The following is a 9,798-nucleotide window of genomic DNA, read 5'->3' as shown; positions in this document are numbered from 1 at the left end:
AATTCGGGTAGCATCTCCTCTATAACATGCCCTATCCGAATTTCCAATTATGTCCCTAACCACTATATCCAACCAACAAAAACACCCTGCAGTATATATACAAGCAATTCACATCAACATTACATGATACAAACTCCGAACGACTCGCTCAAAATTACGATTTTCAAAATAGGGTTTCTAGTATCTATTTTGTAAAACATTTAACCGTACGAAGTGGTGGGTCATGTAAATGCAACCACCATCTCCCAAACCTATTTTAGCATACTTTTAGGCACTGAAACACACCACCACACACCTGCAGCAGTACCCCACACGCACAATGCCTCATTTCGACTATAATTTAACTATAACGACTTCCATTTTTAATTGTTTCCAACGTCAAGCATTTCTATGATATTTTCACATTTACAGCCACTTACACAACATATAACACACTTTATACCAACACCATAACCTCCAAATTGAAATTAAATACCTTACCTCACCCGAAATTGGACAAAACTCGCCAAAACTATCAAAACGTGAATTCTGGACAGCCTACTGTCTTGTATTATCGCTTAGTTTCGAAGGGGTAATTGAGGGAAACAGAATTTGTGGCCTCAATGAAAGTTATAGACATGTTTCTTAGGTTTTTATACAATGTTGAATCACCCCTACTGCAATATTTTACAAAATTATATGCCCAAAATACCAACAGCAGTTCGTGTAGGATTTCCAAAACAAAATCTGGGCAGCACCTCCCCCGTACTTCATCACCTATTTTCGAGTAGATAAAAGCAAAACTGGGTTTTAGAGTCTAAATGAAAGTTATATACCTATGAAATATATTTCCAAAACATCTTGAATCACTTGAAATGAAGCCTTACACAAGGAGTTATACCCGTATTACTAACAGCAGTATTATTCAAAAACGGGTCTATTAACAAGAACAAAAACCTCCTCTTTTCCCTAACGATAAATTTTATGTTCTTAAACACCATCATATCACCGTAGGATACCTTAAATAATTAATTCATGAAACGAAATTGGGATTACCTTGGAAGAACCCTAGCCATAGCTACCTTATTCTTTCTCTCTAGCTTTTCTCTCAACTTTTTCTAAGGCTAAGATGCTGAAAATGATGTTGATCAGCAATACACATGTATATATATGTGTCCTTAAAAGGGGACACGTGAAATCCCCTAGGGTGACACGTGGAAGCCCCCTAGGGTGCCACCTCACGCCATGCAACCAATCATACGCTGCCATATGGCAGCATGGGTCCACCCCAAGTAGGTGTGTCACCTACTTGGTCCAAGTAGGTGCATGACCTGCTTGCTTCCGAGTAGGTGCTATGCCTCCTTCCTCCTCTTCTGTGGGTTCATAATCTCGTCTTACTTTAGGAGTCTATGTAATCATTGCTACGTAAGCTCAACATATATGTAAGACGTCCAAGTTGATAGCTTATGTAAGTAAGTTGAGTCCTATGACTTGTTATTTTGGCCTCCAACTCATTTCAAATCCTTATAGACCTATTTCCAACCTTCACTCTTAAGGGGTGTCATGTCCTCCCTTCCTTAGAGTTATTTAGTCATGTTATAGATAATCTGGGTCACGGGACAACTTTTAAGAAGCTTAAGAAGACGTTTTGAAGCATAAAGGTATGGGCTATAACATTATTACAGCCCTAATTTTGACTTTACTCGAAGGTTTAGATAGTTTTGTGGTTTATTGTGATTCTTCTAGGATTGGCTTAAGTTGTGTGTTGATGCAACATGGTAAGGTCACAACTTATGCTTCTAGGAAACTCAAAGTTCATGAAAGGAACTACCCAACTCACTATCTTGAGTTGGATACAGTAGTGTTTGCCTTGAAGATTTGGAGGCACTATCTCTATGGTGTTCATGTACGAGCATAAGAGTATTTAGTATGTGTTTAATCAGAAAGATTTGAATCTTCGCCAGAGGAGATGTCTTGATTTGTTAAAGGGTTATGATATGAGTGTTTTGTACCATCTGAGTAAATTTAATATTATGGTAGATGCTCTTGTAGATTGTCCATGGGCAGTGTTATCACATTGAGGATGAGAAAAAGGAATTACTTCGTGATGTTCACAGATTTCCTGTCTGGGAGTTAGTTTGGTGGATTCAGCAGATAGTGGAGTTATTGTTCATAATGGTTCAATATCCTCTCTTGAGATAGATGTAAAGGCAAAAGAAAAGAAGGATTTAATCTTGGTTGAACTAAAGGAATCATTTCTTGAAAAGACCTTTGAGGCTTTCTCCTAAGGGGGGGATGGTGTGCTTCATTACCATGATTGGTTTATATTCTAGATATTGATGGTTTAAGGCAATAGTTTTTAATAGAGGCTCATAGTTTTGCTATTTTATTCACCCTGGAGCCAGTAAGATGTATTGTGACTTACAGGAAGTCTAGGGGTGGAATAAGATGAAGAAGGATATTGTGGAATTTGTAGCTAAGTGTCCAAATTGCCAAAAAGTTAAGGTTGAGTATCAGAAATGAGACGGTATAACTCAGGATATCAGTATTCCTACTTAGAAGTGGGATGATTTGAATATGGACTTCATCATAGGTTCGCTATGTGCGTATCATCAACATGATTGTATATGGATGATTGTAGATCAAATGACTAAGTCGGCATATTTTCTTCCAATTAAGCCTTCCTATTCGGGTAAGTATTATGCTAGACTCTACCTTCGAGATATGGTGAAATTGTAAGGGGCTCCATTATCTATCATTTTTGACAGAAGTACTGAGTTCACATCTCACTTTTGGAGATTATTTCAGAAAGGCCTTTGTACCTAAGATTAAGCTTAGTACAGCATTTCATCCATACACAGATGGCAAGGTAGAGACTATTTAGATGTTGAAGGATATGTTGAGAGATTTTGTGATTGACTTTAAAGTTAATTGGGATGATCATTTGTCTTTGATTAAGTTTGTATATAATAACAATTACTACTCCAGTATTTAGATGGCTCTTATCACAACCTAGGCTAGATAGGTGTGACACAGCGATTAAAATCCCGTAGGACTCCAATCAAGCCTCTGAGCATAACATACATGAGCATATATAAGGTAAATATACAATAATGCTAAAACATAGATGCAGAAGTAAAGTCTCAACATGAATATCTAGATAAAAGAAGAATAAATCTCAAGTCAAATGGAAAGACAACATAGACTCCATGAACATCTAGCATGCCTTTACTAGTCTAGATAGGGGCATAACACAAGCTCCTAGCTAACCAAATATACCAAGATAAAAGTCATAAGGAACAACACTAGAAGAATAGTACTTGAACTCTAGTCATGAGTGGGAGGTACGTGATGCTCATCGGACCATACATTATGATACAATATAGGCAAAAAGTATGTATTAGTATATGAAATTCACTAAGTATGCGAGAAGTATGCATGAACAATAATAATAGGACATAGTCAATATGAATATGGGATGCATGACCAGTGTCTTAAAACCTGAGTACAACTTGAAAACATTTGAAAGTCATATCATATCATAATCATGTGGTCAACACATCATAAACATCGTGACAACTTATACCATTTCATATACCATTGTGTGGGATAGGACCTTAACCAATACTTAAGACCATGTGAGCTATGACATGGAACCAATGTAATCCCTACATCGAGAAGAGAGAGTCTATTGTCAAAGGTAGACTCTGTGAGAACCTCTTTTAACTTTAGCTATTTATGGATCCACTAGTTAGGCCATAAATGCAAATATGCGTAAAATGTAGTTAGGGAATAGAGGTTGCTAGTAGGATTCCCTTGGGTCTCTCTTTGAGCTTTCGGACTAAACCTTACTTCAAATTCCTCTCGGTGCTTAGTCATTATCCTAACGGAATTTATAAATCATAGTCATTAACATCATTAGGAAAGGATATAATAAATACCAATCCTCATCATAAAATATTCTTAAGACTAGCTCATTAACATGATTGATTCATACAATAAAACCATTCGTCTTTATGAATCTATGAGTCGGTGAGAGAATCATTTACCATCTTTAACATAAGTGTGGGAGGAAAATACATCACAACTTTTATACTTGCTTGAAATATCATTGGAATCATTAAAGAGAAGTTGAGGACAGCCTAGAGTACACAGAAGTCCTATTCCAATATAAGAAGAAAAAAGGTTGAATTTTATGTTGATGAATGCATTTATTTGAAAGTCTCACTTATAAAAGGGGTGATGATATTTTTTTAAGGAAGGGAATATCAACCTTTGTTATGTTGGCCCTTATCAAATTCTGAGGCATTTTGGTAAAGTTCCATATGAGTTAGATTTGCCTAATGAGTTAGAATCGGTATACCTAGTGTTTCATGTGTCCTGGTGGAAGAAGTGCATTGGTGATCTAACTTTAGTTGTGCCTTTAGAGAGTGCAGGTGTGAAGAAAATTCTCTCTTACGAGGATGTCCTAGTTGAGATTCTTCACCGTCATCTTTGAAAGTTGAGAAATGAAGAAGTCGCTTTAGTGAAAGTTCTTTAGAGGAATCAATTAGTTGAGAGAGCTACTTAGGAAGTTGAAGCAGATGAAATGGCCAAGTACCCCCATCTCATTACTTCTAGTTCAGTTCCAGCGTGAGGTAATATTTCCTCCAACATACTCCTTCAGATTCACGTCTCTCAATTTTCTCATATTTGAGTATGTATGCATGTTCATGAATTATTTTAGTATTCTTGTTTCAGCTCAGAGTCAGTCACTCCAACAGTTTTGATTATTAACTTTCCAAATTGGGTTGAAAACTTTTCCCTACTCTTTTCAGCCTCGTTAGACTCCCTTCATGGATGAATGTTCCCAAGGTGGATATATTGTAACACCTTGAAAGTTCTAAGCTCAAATAAGATAACAAAGGTTCAGAAGAAATTTGAAATTTGAATTTTTTGTCTTTTACTAGGGTCTTTTTATGGGTTGTAAAAGAAATCACGGATTGTGCAAGTCATACGTGGATGAGACTTTACAAAATCATAAATCAGGCTTGGGGATTACTAGTTGAGTTTATGGCTCGTAGAACTATTTATGGGTCATAGACATATATCGTAAAGTAACTTCAGTGAATTTGAAAATTTGGACTTTACAGTACAAGTGAGTTCTATAAGTAATTGTTTGTTTTATGAGTCATGGATGGGCCTCATGAACCAAAAGTCTTGAAACTTAAAATACTCCCCGATATTTATGGACCCTTTTTTTACAAGCCATATATTGATCAATAAATCATAGATGGGTCTCGTAGATCAACTTTTAGAGCCTCAGTATTTTTAGTACTTCGATTTTATGAACCAATAGGAGGGGTTGTAGATAGGTCTCATAAACCTAATCTTCAGAAACGCTGAATCTTCCTCTAATTTCTACGGACACTGTTCTACGGTCCGTAGATAGAACCATGGACCGTAGACACGATCCATAGATGGCCTCCCACAGCTTTTTAATCAGGGATTTTTCATTCTTCTTCTATTCTTTTAATTCCTATACTACGTTGTTTTAGACTATTTTAAGTGGGATTAGGGGATTCATATTAGCCTAAGTCTCTCATTCTCTCATAACTCACCCAAAATAAATTTTTTTTCTCTCAAGTCTCCTCTCAAGGAAAGAACTAGGGTTCCAAGCTTAAAGTCTTCATTCAAGAAATTGATCCAAGGTTTCTACTCCAGGTATATGGAATTTCATCAATGGGTACCCTTCCACCCATTGAGTCCCAAAGAAACCCAAAATGCTTAAGTTCTATGATTCTCTCAACCTAAAGTTTTTTATCTCCATGGGTTCTTATTGATTTTTAATTATTCTTCAAGTATGGTCTCTAATTGCATGATTTAAAGAATAATTCCATGACTTCAATTATGATTCTTGTTTTCAAGGATAATTTCATCAACCCATAGTATACAATTAATTTCATAATTTAGAATTATTTAATTTAAATGCATGTCCATTATTATTAGATTTTCATAAATTTAGATGATTCTAGATAGATTATCTTTCAGTATTTATCCGTTGTCATGATTTTGATGCTTTGATATAAAGTATCTCTCAGTTATGCTCAATTTTAAATCATGATTTGGGAGCTACTCTATGTTTATCGGATTATTAGAAATATAGTATTATCAGATTAGTATTGTATCAGTTTTATGAATGTTTTCTATGGGAGTATTATTTAGCACCGAGTGGACTTAGGGATGGAGGATTTCGGTCAATGTTCGTGATCCTTTAGTAGGAATCCCAACTTTTCAGAACTACGTGCCACTATAGGTTTGTCCTAATTGGACATTAGCTTAGTAGATCCACATTAACTTAGACTCGTGCCTTTATACCTTGGCAAGTATATTGGGCTCTTTTGGTCGGGCAATACACCATACTCCATATTGTAGCTCACAAGGTTATATGTCGATTAAATATATCTCCCACATTCAGTCTTTTTAGTTATTACATTGATCAAACATTTAAGTTATTTCAATTCAGTTTTGTCAGATATAATGTTATTTACTTGATCGTTGCATCATGATATTTTACAGAGTTATTATGTTAAGATATCATGTTCATTATGCATATTCGTCATGCTTAGTTCATTCAAAGTATTGACTGCATACTTTCTACTTATATTACATTATAATATAGGTTTAGATACATATTATTTAGGTTGTGGTTAATGCTATTCCAAATCTGCTAGTAGCCAGTAGTGAGTCCTCATGTTTCGAGGTGGATTCTATCTTTAGATTTCAGTATTTTCTTTTAATTTTTGGATTTTGGAGTTAGCTAAGGACTTGTTAATTATTTATGAATCTATGTGGAGTCCTCTTATTAATCATTTATGAATCTTAGTATTATGCTATTCCATGAGATTAGCTTGGGGTCACCTGTGGCTCTAAGTACCGTGTTGCGTCTAAGGGGTAGTCTCGAGTCATGACATTCTACTCATTACGAGCTCGTTAACTGAAGATCTCAAAGGTAAAAAATGTTGTTTGATACATTGTTTGGTTGAGGTTGAAAGTAAATTGATTAGATACTTTTTAATAGGTATCTCTCGGGTAAGTTGATGAATTATTTGTACTTAGTTCTCGAATTCAATTATAAAAACATTTGTCGTCACACTTTTTTCTTAAAGTTGTGGATTTTGATTTTATTTGTGGCCCTCTCCCATGACTAAATATTAAATTGTAGAGAAGCATTAAACAGAAATAGTTTAGTTCAAGTTAATATCAAGAAGAGTAAATGATAATTATTTAAGTTGCATTCAATTTTAAAAGAAAAACACAATCAGTTACATATCACCAAATCATAATTAACTTTAAAGTCATCACTAAAAAACTAGATTCAAACTCATGTGTGTAATGTCATCAATTTTTTTAACTTATTTATTTAAGGGACAATTTTCTTCTTAGCTCGTGGGTCACTTCGTACTCTCTTACTATTTTGAGAAACCGTTTCTTGTAATCTTGAAAATAGGATGTAGTGTGTTTTCCCATTTTCTCGATGATGAGTGGCCTTGTACATAATCTAGAATGCTCACCACTTTCTTCTACAATGAATGCAAGATTCATCAATTATTCTTGAGGTATATTTGTCTGGTTAACTTGATTGATCTACAATATGCAAGAAAATAAGTCCGCTAGCTAATAATGCCAAGTACTTGCAGCATGATTAGATAACAAGAAAAATAATTACAGCTTGTTCTGTCACATTCTCGTTAATAGTGCTTGAATCTATAATAAAATAATATTTTAGTACTATCACTCTTGATGAACAGAACGAATTTATATGATTACTTACTTCAGCTGCATTACAAGATGTAAAAGGGCCTTTTTTTTTACTTTGTTGATGGATTTGTTGATGTAAAAACTCAGACTGATTTCTTCCTATAAGAATTGGACATTTTCTACTATTATGCCCTAAGTTTTCACATGATCTGTACTTTCTTTTTTGCCTTTTCTTGATGCTTTTAAAAATGTAAACTTTTTAGAATCTTATTTTTGAGTTTTCCCATCTCCTATAAGAATAGATCTTTTCCTTATGATTGATAGAGAATAGTCTTTAAAAATGTCCTCAATTTGATAGTGAAATTGATCACATTTAGTCGCAATACATTCAGCGGTTTTAGCACTATTTTTCTCTAGATTTAGCATATAGATCCTAATTCTTTTGGGACTGACATCGAAATACATAGAAATATAAGAAGTCACAAAAGAAAGATTCTCTCCTGGATCTAACAATGCATAAACATCAAGATAAAAAACTAGTAACATACCAGTGACCACATTAGAGGAATCTTTCTGATTTTGTCGAGTCTGAAGAGCATAAAACCTGCCTTGGTGTTTTTCGCCACCAGAATTGGTGAGGTTTCATGTTGATTCAGGTGTCCTGATGAAGCATTGGGCTGAGTCTGCTAATGAACATTTCTACCCTAGCTAGAAACCGAAGGGAAATCCCTCTTATTTATGGCCAGTCTTACCACATCCATAACATTTCCCAATACCAACCAAACACTCTCCTAGATGACTCTTTCTACACTTCTGACATATTGGGTAGGAGCGTCTACTAGAAGCATTACCTTATGGTTTAGGTTTGGAGACCTACCCTTGTAATACTTAGGGACCATAGCACTTGTTGAAGCTGGATCCGGTCCTAAATACTTCTGACAAAACTAGAAACTACCACTACCATCGGATTTATGATGAGAGTAGCCACCACTAACGGTTTGAGCCCACTTAGTCTCTATAGCACCTTTCTTAAGCTTCTTGCAATACCCTGTACCATTTTAACTTAGCTTATTCCATGAAACAATAGAAATTTGTGAAAAATCAAAATGGAGACTAGGTCCGTAAGAGGTAATTTTGATCTGAGAAAATTTTAAGACAGTAGAGTCTGCAATGTCTCTGCATCGCAGAGAAGAAAATTCAGAAATAGAATCTAGGGACCAGGTACGCTACCTGGAGACTTATTTTTGCCCAATTTTTGTTTTAATGAAGGGCATTTTTGTCTTTTCCCTAGCTTTTCCAAACTTAACCCATAGGACCAATATTTTTCCTTTATCATTATCCAAAGGGGTATTTCCCTCGTTAAGCACCCAAAACTTTTGAGAGAAAAAATTAAAGAGAAGAGAAGGAGCTAGGGTTTGAGGATTTCAAGCCTACTCTTCAATTTCTGCATAGGAAATCTTCATTCCAGGTATGTAGGCACATCACAATGATGGACTAAGCTCGTACTCAGGCCCTACATCTCTATATAGTCAAGTTGAATTTCAAGATTGAGTTTTTAATTTCAATAATGTGAATTCTTGAGTTTTCTATCCAAATTCCATTGTGTTTTCGGGTATAGTCAAATGTATCTTGATAGTTTTGAGATTTGGCATTTGTGGTTGCATTTACATGAAACTCAAGTTGAATTTTATATTTATTATTTTATGTGTTGTTTGAGTTAAAGAATGAGTAATGTTCTTCATCTTTTGATTGAAAAATAGCTTGAGCGTGAGTTGGATTTGAGAATCATTTCATTTATCATTTCAAAATTGAGTTGAGTTTGAGAAGTCTTTTATATATCATTTTGAGGATGATTTGAGAAGTTCTTAATCACTATTGTGAGCAAGAAAATTATTGAGTATAAATGATGTGAACATTTTTAAACACCTATTTTGAGAATGAGCTGAGAAGCCAGATGTTTCTTTTAAATGCATTCATTAAGTTGAATCTATACTTATTTTAAAGAGAAGAGATGAGTTGAGAAGAATGGAGTTTTGAGATAAGACCAAAAGAGACTAATTGAGCTAATTGAGTAAATAC

This window comes from Solanum dulcamara, chromosome 9 (assembly GCF_947179165.1).
Source record: "Solanum dulcamara chromosome 9, daSolDulc1.2, whole genome shotgun sequence".
Taxonomy (NCBI): Eukaryota; Viridiplantae; Streptophyta; class Magnoliopsida; order Solanales; family Solanaceae; genus Solanum; species Solanum dulcamara.
This window is presented reverse-complemented; position numbering follows the sequence as displayed.